The following is a 10,359-nucleotide window of genomic DNA, read 5'->3' as shown; positions in this document are numbered from 1 at the left end:
TGTCAACTGGGGTAAAGCGCTGACAGAGACTTGATTCTGTGTTATGTATATGGTTACATTTGCATCTGTTACTACTATCTTTGATCGATCCAGTCTGAAGGCTGCTCTCACTATGACCAGACAAGCTCCTCCATTTTGTTGGTAAGGGCAGCTGCTGCTGATAAAGCAGTTCAACAGCTGAAGGTGATGTAGATGAGATGATCAATATTTTTATCAGTCAGAGCTTCTCTCATTTGTTGTGAAGCTTGGAGAGATGCTTCACTTAAACTGTAAAAGTTTGGGATATAAAACTGGAAGAACCAGTAGAAAGCAAAGTGGAAGGACCCACTTTCAGTTTAGTTAACTTCTCTCCATCTGCTGTGTCTTGTTTTTTTCCCTCAACTGTCTCTGTTTGGCCTTCTTCCTCGATGTCTGTCTGACTCCCTGTTCGTCCTCTCTCTCGCTCGCTCTCTCTCTCAGTCATCGTCCTATGCCTCTCTACCTGGCCTCAATCCACAACAGACTGGAAATGCATCGGAACAACACATGTAACCCACAAACAACAGTCGCACAGACTATTTAGACAAACCAGATGACCCCACATCGCCATCTGCTACAGCTGTAAACTTAAATCCCATTTAATCAAAGCACCATACATTGAATCCCTCCCATTAAAGTCTGATTCAGATGCTCTACAGGTAATTGCTCACTTCAAAGACAACAAGTATTAATCACTCTCTAGATCAGGAAATCCTGTCGTCTTCTCTTTCCCTTCTTTATTTTCTCTGTCCTTTTCCTCTCTGATTTATTTGTTTCGTGTAATTTTTTTCTCTTATGCTCTCTCTCTCTCTCCTCCTCTCTCTTTGTTATTTTCCTCTCTGCTTCGCTGACTCAGAGGACAGAGTGATGAGGGATGCTGGAAGAATGGAATAAAAGTTTATCACCAGAATGTGCCACAATCTGAATCATCTTTGTTAATTATGCAGCACATAATAAATTGGCTGTGCGTTACAATCTGTGTGGCTGGGTGTCATGGTGGATTAAAGGATCACAACATGTCACAACAATGAACTATAAAGACAAACAAAGGCTGGGTGGAGGAAGAATAAATAGACAGAGACATTAAGTACATTTAAATAGGTGTCAAAGAAGAGAATTACACATGTTCCTGGAGCTCAACATGCTGTAATTATCAGAAAATGACCTTAAAGTAAGTATTTGTTTGGAGTAATAACAACCATTAATCCAGGATAACAGCAGAGCTGGAAGGGAGATTGTTTGGAGACATTTTTATCATCTGCCGCTGTCACAATTTGTCATCCTGAGTGCCACAACAGATAAATGAATCCGAGCACAATGTGCTGTTATCTCCGGAATTTTTTTGGTTTTATGTAGCCAGACAGTCACAGGGAACAATAAAGCGCATGTGTCATTTCAAATACTGGATAAACATGAAGGGAAACTGCTGTATGATAACCCATGTGCAGTGGAAATGTACACACTGTAAGATCCAACAGAACTTAAAGCTGCTTTAATCAATGTTTTTGTCTTAGCAATAAATCATTAGATTGTTTTTAATATCTACTGTGGATGCTTTGGTAGCCATTACTGTGTTGCAGGGGTTGAGATGAATCAGTGACAGAATCTATTAGTCTATTTTATGAGTCAGAGGTGATTATGCATTAAACTGAATTTAATTGTGACATTAGCTTTACTAAAAACTGCCAAGTCAACCACTTTATCATCATGCTCTCTCTTTCCCCTAATGACCATCTCCTGTTTCAGATTTATTGACCTAACTCCTCTCCCTAACGTGATGAACTAACAGTCTCTTATCTGTCTCTCTATGCTCAGAGATTCTCTTCTCTCAGGACCCAAATGATAAGATTATGCTGAATGAAAACAAGCTTTTATTACAGCTACAGCTTTGGGGAGTGCTGGGGGTAGAAAGGATTAAATGCTTGCAAATGTTACCCCTGGAATTTCTTGCCACCGCCCAGCTTTATGTTGCTGCAGCTGCTGAATATCAATCATACTGTCATTAAACCAACAACCCATCAGTTGAAATCTTGCCTGCGTAACCGCTCGCAGACCAACAAAAGCCCAGAGGCTACAGAGCTGTTCTCCCTGAAAGGAGTGCACTTGGACAATATCAAGAATAAGTGTGATGTTTGTCACGCTTTTGGTCACGGTGTGTAACAAGTCTGTCTTTTGTTAGCATATTATTCCTCCGTCAGAGATGAGGGCTGATCATCTAAGAACACAGAGTACAAATCATATTTATTCATCGCAAATGTGCCTCTAATTGGAAACAATCTGTAAATATTATCCCTTCTCTTTTATGTTTTATATTTGTGGGTTTTTGTGTGATGAATCTGTTGAGATTTCATTACTCGCTGTGGTTTGGTTATTCGCTGTGTAGGCGCAGAAACTACTTGGTCAGATTGAGATTAAAATAAGTAGTAAGTTTAGATGACCTTTCATCGTCATGGTTACAATAAATAGCACATGTTCAAGGTTGTGCAATGGTCACGAATGGTCTCCTGTGTGAAAGTCAGGTGTTGTTTCACCAGCTATGGGATGTAATAAGCCGCTTGCCTGGACGACTTATGGGTTCTGTTTTTATTCAGATTATTTCTGCAGCTCTGCTTCAGGGACGTGTGTGATCACTATGTATCTCATCATTATTTCATTACACCTCTGCATGCTGAGAAAACCCATACGACAGCTGGAAGGAGAAATAGTGAAAGTAACATCTTGGCAGATTCCTCCGAGCATAATTGCTTTGACTGAGGAATCTTTGCCCCTCTGCTCAGCGAGGGATGATGTGTACTTTAAGGTATTGGAGTCTGTTTGGAGAGTACCAAGGGTAGACTGGATTAAATTAGATCGGAAAAACTTTCCAACATGTCATTTCATTTTCATTCCCCTACCTATACAGAGTCAGTTTAGACTTATCATAAATGTATCCAAAACCAGTTTCAGTTGTGGTTGTGTACAAAATGGTGTTTGTCACTTATTGGCTGAACTGATGTGTTGCTAAGGTTTTCAGTGTCCAGGGAGTTAGGCAGGATTTAGCTGTCTATAACTGTAGCCATGAGCTGCAGGATGAAGAGCATTCAGTGCATACAGATGTGTTCTCTGGCTCTGAAATGTCTTACGTTTTTCTTGAAATTGTTTCAGTCACCTTAAGAATTCAAAACTTGCATTAGCCCAAGACCCATAACAGAATACACTCGTGTGCTAAATATCTGGATCCAGTGTTTCCACAGTTTTTTCACCGTCGGGAACAAGACTCAGTCATGAAATTGAAAATCATCAACTTAGCCCGTCCAAAGAGTAAATTTGATTTAGCTAATGAAAAAATATTAGTTGTGTTACATTATGTGAGGATCCAGTGGAGTCTGACTCTGGCACAGCAGATGGAAAATTAGATTATTTTTCTTTTTTAGGGGGAAAGTGAATGCTACACAAAAGTAAAATATTGAATCCAGGGGTAACATATTGATCTGTAGCTCATAAGGCAGAGAGTAGGTTAATCCAGCCACACTCCCAGAGCTATACTGTAGATTGTAATGGTCACTTTCTACAGGCATAATTCATCCATCTTGTTGTCGACCGGGGCTCACTGAGAGGACTGAGACCTTTTGTACTTCCCCTTGTTACCAAGGAGACCATATTGTAATGTGAACACTGTCCAACACTGTTTTCAAAAGAAAACATGCTGAAATGAAGGAGACGTATCACAACAGAAGTCTGTTTGATAAATGGGTGTTCCTCAGGGTTCAATACTGGGACCATTATTTATTCAAATGTGCGTCCTTAGTGGGAATTAAAAGTTGATTCCTGCTTTGTCTGTATTACAAGTGCAATTACAATCCATAGTGTAGCTAGCCTGTTATCTGATATTAAGACTGAGGCCTCTTTTTTTTAATTGTGACCTTTCTTTTGCTGCTCAAAACAGTGGTCAATTTATTTTCCTCCAGCTGAGATACGTTGCTGAAATCAAATTGTATTGCTTTTAATCTCAAGTTTTTTTTTAATTCTCAAGGTTTCCTCAGTTTAGTTCCTGTCTACTTGGAGGTGAGCTAATGCTGCCTTTCTCCGGATGTTTGAGAGTTTTTCAATTGAATTTAAGATTTCTTTATGACATGCATTTATCTTTACATCCTCAAGATTCTCTTTACTTTATCCATATCCCATGTCCATGCTTTTTTAGCTGCATGGAAAGCATTTTATTTTGAAAAGCATTCAACAATTCTGTAAATTTTATTATACTTTTGGCTGAAAAGGTGAGTAAACTCTTGACATGTTATTTCTTTCTCCACTAGCTGCCATTTGGAAGTAATGTAATAGGAGCTTTGCTAGCAACTGTCACCATTACCAGTACTTTTCCATTATACTTTCACTCCATACAAACCACTATCTGCTTCAGTTTGCCCCATTTTCCACCCCAAATGTCTACTCAGAGTTATGTTGCTCAAGATTTGTTGCGTCTTTGTTGCCTCAACAAGCTGGTTATTATTCATCTGTGCTGACATCTTAAGAAATTAGAAAGCACATAAAATCCAAACGACCAGGTGTCACAATAATCATAGATCACTTATACACACGAGGCATGCATTAGCCTGCTAATCATAGTCCACACAGATCTCTTTTTCTGTGTTACTGCCCCAGGGAACCAATATTATTTGTTGAAGTTGTTCCTTTTGTCATGCCATATATTTACCAGAATTTTCCAGAGATCTGCATCTTGTACTGTAAGTGTAGCACATGTCTACACATAAACAAACGCACACAGCTTTGGGAAAGAAAGCAGTCGTGATTATTTGCAAATGTTAGAAGCCTCTCTGTAATATTACAAAAAAAACATACACTGTGGTTTTTGGAGTTAAGAAATACATTTGATATTTTGCGAATGTGTAAGAGCTCATTACTGAAAATGAAGCGTGACTAACCCTGGACGGTGTTTCTCAGCAATTCAGTGCTGCTTACACAAAGAGTAATGAAAGAGAGCAAACTACAATTTCTTGTTTTTACTTAACAATGAACACAAGCTTATTTATGCTCACTTCAGAGTTACTAGTATGCAGTATAACATAGTGGAGTTATGTTAACCTAAAGTTTAAGGAAGTCAAACGAATGGCTGCATTATTTCACTGAAAAGTTTGCTTTTGTTTCAAGAAGAAATCTATCTTTAACCTGCTCTGTGAGTAGATACCAGTCTCAGTGTCTCCTCATTTCTTCAGCAGCTCTGCGACAGACTCTGGCTTTGCGAGCACAATTTTACATCCGTTTAACTGCATGTTTCTTTAATTGGATCTTTTATAGGGTCTTTAGTTTTCTCTCAAAAGCTGCAATCTGTGACTTTAATAGGACAACAGCACCATAAACCTCAACCACTAATAGGGGTACTGTGGTGTGTCACAGTGCTCTGATGCTGTGCCACTTTGTGGTTCATTTATTAATGTTGCCAGCTATTTATAACAGCTGTCACACAATAGAGCACCAACATACAGTATATACACAGTACTGTGATGAGGATCTTTCCTTTGCCATAACCGAGTAGTTTTAGTTGCCCAACCTTAAATTTAGTGTGTTGCATGCGTAGATATTGTTGGAATAATTACATGATCGTTGAAAATACTCCTTGAACATATATGTAATCATACAATATCAATACTTTATTTGGCTAGTGGGTACTTTTAGGGCACTGTGTTTGGAAAAAACAGAACACTACAGAAGCCATAAAAGGAAGCTGTTTATGTGATTTTACGCTCAACAAATCAGTCATCGCTGTCGTAAATAGAAGCATGGAACAAGTTTATTTTTAATAGACAAGTACTTGCAGTAACTTAGAGCTGACTGTGTTGTCAGTAATGGAGTGAGTAGTCTCGAGAAGCAGATTGATTATATTTGCTGTGAGCGTGTTTGCATCAAGCCAAAGTGGATTCTGCAGCTCATTCTATGGAGGGAATAATTTATAAGTGGACAAGAGCTTCCTTTATTCTGCAATGTTCCTCAATTTTTTGCTTTTCCCATCCAAACGTCACCAAAATCCCTCTCATTCAACCCACATCCCGTCCCTTCATCTCTGCCATCTCTTTCCTTTACTTCTTTCCCATCATCCAAACTTTCCATTTGTGCAGCCTGTAAGAGATTCTGCTCAGATCCCTGCTCAGACGCTCTCTGAGGCCTGACGCTCACTGTCAAAACACTAAGTCAACGCAAAAATGAATCGACTGACCCAGCCTGGGGTCATATAGAGTTCTTCAGACACAGCTTTTAATACTGTTTAAATACAGTACAATAAACCATGTAGTTGTTTTTCATGGTTTGTGGCGGACCCTGCCATTTCCACCAAATTATCCACCTACTTAGACAGGATTTAGAGGAAATGGTTCATGAATGTAGTCCAGTGTTACTACTGCAATTGCAAACCAAGCAATTCCTGTTAATACTCGTTCAAATTAAAAGCATTACATTGATGCAGCATTTATTGCAAAATGCACAGGAACAGTGTATTTGTCAGTTAAACAATGACTGCAAGCATTAATTAAAATTCATATTTGTATATTCATTTTGTGTTTGTTTGTTTATCTGATGCCTATGGCAACATAAATACATTCCTATGAATACAGTCGTTAGCTCAGGTTTCATATTTAGAGTTCTGATAAATGAGAGGAAATGAAGGGGTCGTCAACAACATGACAGAGTTCAGTGCACACAGACAGGTTTGGACACACACCTATTCACACATACATAAATACACACACTCTTCTATGCCAAAGTCTTTAAATAAATGCCCAGTGTAGCTCACAAATCCCCCTGCTTCATGAGGACTAAAAACCATCCTCTGTGTGCTGTTGTACATTCTCCAAGTCTCTGTGATTTAGAGCGCTCTGTGCAGTGTAAACATTGTGTGCGTGTTTGTGTGTTGGAAAATACATGGATAGTGTGTCATGAAGATGATTTACCATGAAGGGTACGTTCTCACTGGAACATCTGCTTTCCAGCACTGATGAGCTACGATGTGATAATGACATATATGTGTACATACTGTGTGTGAGTGTGTTTTCTGAAGAGGAGCCTGCTTCACAGCTCGTCCTCCCAATAACTGCACATGTGGTATTAACAGGTATAAAACTGGTTAACTTATTATATTTGGAAACTTTCTGTGATGTTTTCTGAGGAAGTCCCACTACACTCTGAGTCACTGATTCACCAGAACTGCTGCTCTCTGTGCTCAGCCAGCGGTGGAAAGCCAAGACAGCAGGAGGACAGGAAAGGAGCTCTCACTGGGTCAGCTAAATCTCACAATCCTTTATACATGCCTCTATATTTGTGGTCCAACAGAGACACCACAGGAGAGCAGGTGATTGGTCAAAGGTGGCAAATGTTGAAGTTTCCATGCACAGTGATGGAGAGCAGTGTGAAGAGAACCAGAGAGAAGACGACAATAGAGGGCTAAAGTGAGGGAATCTACAGTTGCTCTTGTTTTGCAAGCATCATTTTTTCATTGTGGTTTAACAAAGAAGTTATTGAGCCATCATTCAGTGTGCAGTCCTGAATGAATGGGAGAAATATGAAAGAATCTCAAACAATGGAAGAAGGTCTCTTTTACAGGGTTAGTACAGCAGTAAGTGCAGCAGTAAACAATCCTATAAAATATATAAGTTGTACAAGGTCTCCACCTCTATAGACACGAGGTTAGAACCCGAATAGTCTGCTAACTAAACCCTGTCTCTATAAAGTCCATTATTTGAAAATGCAAGGTCCAAAAAAATGAAGCAAAACCTCAATAAAAGTTCCTGTGAATGAAAAGTTGGACTCTCCAAAGGGTCCGTGTGTTTTTACAGAAGATCTGCACAATAAAGAACAACTGTTCCACACAGATCACAGAAACTGGTCCCACAGCCTCGGGAGTCTGTTGTTCCAAAACTCATGTCCTCTTAAAAAGTGAATTTGAGTCTGACTGAGTTTGTGAAAACACAGAAACACACACACACACACACACACACACACATATGCACACTGTAAAATTTTATAACCTCTGGAATTCTGGAACAATATAGAAGAGCAATATAAACGGTTTAAATCTGCTACAATAAAGCAGTGAAAGAGGGATTTTGTTCATGGATGTGTAATGCAATTTTATAACTTTGACATTCAAATTACAGATGTAATCAGATTATTTCTGCCCTTAAGAAACCTTCTGAGTCTGGTTTCCCAGGGTGTGGGGTGACAGCAGTGTAAAGGTGCAAACTTGATGCATGATAATGTTCTGTGCATGTGTGTGTGTGTCAGCCAGTGTGATACACCACTGGCTGACATACCACACAACTGAGTGAGGGTTCAAAGGTCACTGAGAAAGCCTGTAGCTGGCCCCGGAGCTACTTCTTGTCACCACGATCTCAGCATCTGCTCTTCTTCACGCACCTTTACTGAGCACATGTGTTAACTTGTTGACTTACTCATAAAATGAATGTGTCATTAGCCACAGTATGTTTTTAAACTCGTTTCTTCCTTTCACATTATTCGGTCTCTTTCCTGGACCAGTGGCAGGTCCGTGTCTCTGTTTCCCTTTTCATCACTTGGAGAGGTTTTAAGACCTCACTGAACTAAATAGTGGAGTCTGGAGGATTTGGGAATGTGTGCAACAGCATGAGGACTGGGGCACTGTGGGGGGTCGGTTTCCAGCTCTAGACTGTAATGGCTTGACTGAGACGAGACAGACAGAGAGGGAGTGAGTCATGACCTCTTTCAGCAAGGCGGTCCCTGAACAGACACACACACAAATTAGTTTTGTTTGTTCTCCCTCTGTTTTTTTATTTCTTGAGGAGAGAATCACATTGTGTTTCTCATGAATTTAAAATGGTTAGAGAATGTTAATTGGCCTTTGAAGGTCGGACATCTTCGTCATTGTCATTCCACACTGCCCTCCTCCACCGCAGTCGGAGCTCTCCACTCTGTAATTCTGGTTTTGGGGTGTAGGCTTCTCCCTGAGGACCAAACAGAAAACTCTCCGTACTATACAGAAACATTTCCAGCCGGCTTCTGACCACAGACAGGAAAAAACACACATATGCACTCACACAAAAATAAGTTGCGGATACAGCATATCATGCAATAAGAATGAAATGTGCCTTCTTCAAGATGGCACCACCAACCATGGAAAAATATAGTCTGTTTCAGTGGTTTGTACATTTGGTCAAATAGAAAATGAAACAAGGGGAAGTTTTTTGATGTAAGATAATTTGAATTGAATGCTAGAGAAGAAAGCTGTTGGGTGAAAATCTAGTGAGGAAAGAAATGAGTTGGAGCATAAAAGAGTTTGTTTACTGCACATTGTTACACTGATTGACAGATGTGAATGATTATGACTCAGTCAACTTTCTTGTTTAAAAGCTGTTATATTTAAAGGTATATCATATAAAAATATAACATGACAAAATCTCTATCGCTATCAATTTTTATAATAATCATATGAAGGTATAATAGTTTAATTTACCACAATATATTGATCTTGGTACAGGCCTACACACCTTGAAATGTTAACAAGCAGGCCCTCACTTTAAAGCTGCAGAAATGAGTCACATGACCATATTTATCTGAAAGGGGTCACTCTTAGTGAGGAAACTACAAAGATGTAGTTTCTGGTTAAGTGCCAGATATTTTTGTCAGGAGCTGGTGTGGACGAAGAAGGAGCTAACAGGAAAGTGAATATTGGACTGCTGGGTGTGTTAATAGACTAACACAATCATAATATCAATCTCATAAAGTGGTAATATTAAATGCTGTGTTTACAGCTTCTTTCTGCGTCCCCCTCATGGCCAAAAATCTCTAACTGCTGGTTTACATTTTTAGAAATCAGTACTTTATGTTCTTGGTCTTGTAAAAACCTGAGGGCTATTTAATGCTGCCCTACTGAAAAACCTCATATTCAACCATATGATTTCATTTAATAGGAGCTATTACTGTATCATTGTGTGGCCACTGCACCGAACACACATACACATATTTCCATAACACTGAACACTAGTTTTCCAATAGGAAACATTAGACAACATGTTTTTTTCAATATAATAAACCTTATATAGCCACTCTAGAAATATGAAATGTCTAATTTTTCCCCCAAAGATTTTGCTATCATAATTTATTAGTGGTGACAAGTGACAATGTTTACCAGATGTGTGTGTGGGGGTGTGTGTGTGTAATAGACAGAGACAGAATGATTCATAATGAGAAAAAATGTCATGTTCAAAGGTGCAGAGTTGACAGAAAAAGAGAGAAACAGAAGACATGAGTTAAAACAAAGGAAAAAACTAAAAGAGAGAACATATGGTAGAAGTAGATCACAATGGAGGGAGAGGCAGAAAA

This window comes from Lates calcarifer, linkage group LG18 (assembly GCF_001640805.2).
Source record: "Lates calcarifer isolate ASB-BC8 linkage group LG18, TLL_Latcal_v3, whole genome shotgun sequence".
Taxonomy (NCBI): Eukaryota; Metazoa; Chordata; class Actinopteri; family Centropomidae; genus Lates; species Lates calcarifer.
The sequence above is the reverse complement of the archived record's forward strand: the minus strand, read 5'-3'. Positions refer to the sequence as shown.